The sequence below is a fragment of the Dermacentor albipictus genome, unplaced genomic scaffold, assembly GCF_038994185.2.
Source record: "Dermacentor albipictus isolate Rhodes 1998 colony unplaced genomic scaffold, USDA_Dalb.pri_finalv2 scaffold_59, whole genome shotgun sequence".
NCBI lineage: Eukaryota > Metazoa > Arthropoda > Arachnida > Ixodida > Ixodidae > Dermacentor > Dermacentor albipictus.
In genome coordinates, this window is record NW_027225613.1 from 474,659 (window position 1) to 477,068 (window position 2,410).

A 2,410-nucleotide genomic window follows, 5' to 3' on the forward strand; every position below is an offset into this window, starting at 1 on the left:
CTTGCCTAAGCTCATAACGTAATGAGAGAAAGTTGATGTAAATTCTGCTGCCGTGACCATATCTGTGGCATGTATGGCACGTTTACTTTCATTGTCATCACTTCTAATTGTCTGTGGCACTGCGCTGTTGACAGTATTTTGTGCCACAACTTCTTCTATGCGAGGAATGGTAGGGCTCTGTATAGCTGACATTTCAAAGATGGTACACACAGCATGATGTTTAAAAAATGAGGCATTAGCATGGGCATGACAAACTAGACAAACTGTACATGCAGCAGCCACACCGAATGTTTTAAAAATTAGGTATGTGTCACCGTGTTCGTGTCAATTCAGCAATATATCATCACTGAAATAACTTGTACTTGACACGTAACATATTTTATCGCTTTTTTTAGGGCTAATCACTTTCACAAGACTGCATTTTCTTAGTAGGCTACAGTGTCACATCAAGACGACTTATGTCACCTGGCTGAATTAGGATATGATCTAAACACTACCAGTCTGCGCATAAGTGGCAATTAAAGGTAGTTATTGAACTTTTTTTGTGCCTTTGCATGAATATTAACAAATAGAAAGCAAACAATGTTGCATCATCTCAGAGATGTTTTTCTGCATTGTATCATGTGAGCCAATTTAAGTCTATCTGAGAAACACATTTATGATTGGTAGTGTCCACTCGCATCAATAAAACATTTCCGTAACTGAGCTTACTAAATGGTCATGTACAGTGGCAACCACAAGTATGCAGACGAATGATGCAGCCCCGGCATGCTGGTTAAAATCAAGTGCTGCAGCCTATGTACATGTACTCAATCCATGCAATGCCTTTCGGCAATGTCACATTGCAGAGCTGTGCAAGGTAGAATTTTCTTGCTTATTTCATGATCTCGTACCCTTTCCTCTTGGGTACCGTTGCTATAACAGACAAAAATTTACTGAATATTTCTTCCACATTCTTTGTGTTATGGGTGTATGTTAACGTTTTACATCTATGATGTTTTCGTAAATTCTTTACCCTGTTCAGCTTTCTCCATTTCAATATGTATGTATGCTTTGCCAAGTACCTCGGCAAAGTGCTTGTGTCACGCGCAAAGTGTAATATACTTTGCATATGTCAAAAAAATTAATTCGCGAATTTAACACATTTAATCAATAGTGCACATGCTGATGATTAGTATATTAAAAAGGGATAAGAAACAATTGAAGCAACACTAAATTGCTCTCAGAAATCCCCGAGATCACATTTATGCAAACCCTTTGACATACATAGGGCTGCGTAGGAATTTCGGGGGGAATCCTGTAGTAAAAGTTAGCCAAGTGAAATTCGTTGGCAGAACAATTGCAATTTGGCAATCGGCCAACTTGAAATTTGGGGGTGGGCTAACTTGACATTTCGCCGTAAGCCAACTAATTTGAGAACACGCCAACTGCAAGTTTATGGGTGGGCCAAATAGACAGTTGAAGATGGGCCAACATGATTTCACGGGTGGGCTAACTTGAGGTTTCGTTGTAAGCCAGCATAAATTTGAGGTTCGGTCAACTTTAAATGTATGGGTGGCCCAACTGAAGTTTGGGGCCAGAGCAGCTTAAATTTAGAGGTAGCACAACGTGACATTACGGTGTGAGCCAACCCTAAGTTTGCAGGTAGTCCTACTTGAAATTTACGGGTGGCCTTACAAACATTTCGGGGTGCCCAAACTGAAATTTGAGGGTATGCCAACATATACTTTGACAACTCCAGTGCACTTTCTGCATGTGTTGCCATAAGCCCTCTTTTCTGGTGAAAGGGGGCCTATCACTTACTGTCTGCGCATAATAATATACGTTTTCTTAAAAAACAATCTCTATTTCCCACAATCATAACTTTTTCCGCATGAATTCTGGTCTTGCATGTTGCATTATCATGTGTAATGCAGTGATCACATACAAATAACTCAATCTATTATACAATATGTGACGGCTGTGCAGTAAACGAGTGCTTCTATGAACCATTGCTTCCCTTCCATTCTCGCAGTGCGACTGAAAGCATGAGCCTATTGTATGCCTTCCCTGTACATATCTCATGTACTTCCTACTAGACATCTTCACCTGCTTTCAACAATTTCCTTCCACGCCGTGCCAATACCATTTCGTAGAAGTAATATTGCTGGGCCCCCCCCATCTCACCCTTTTCAGTCGGATAAACGTCTGCAAATACTGCACAGGCGACCACGCCAACCTGTGCTCATGTGTTGCATAACTACAGTCACCTGAGCTCCTGCAAGTGAAGTTTACCACGTGAGCTACTGCACAGAGTGGTACTGGGTCGTTTATAGCTTATAGTAGTAGTTGCATTTATTCACCTCAGGAAAGCTGGCCAGCTACGGACTGCCACTGCGAAGCTTGCCAAGGGTGATCGTAATGACCCCAA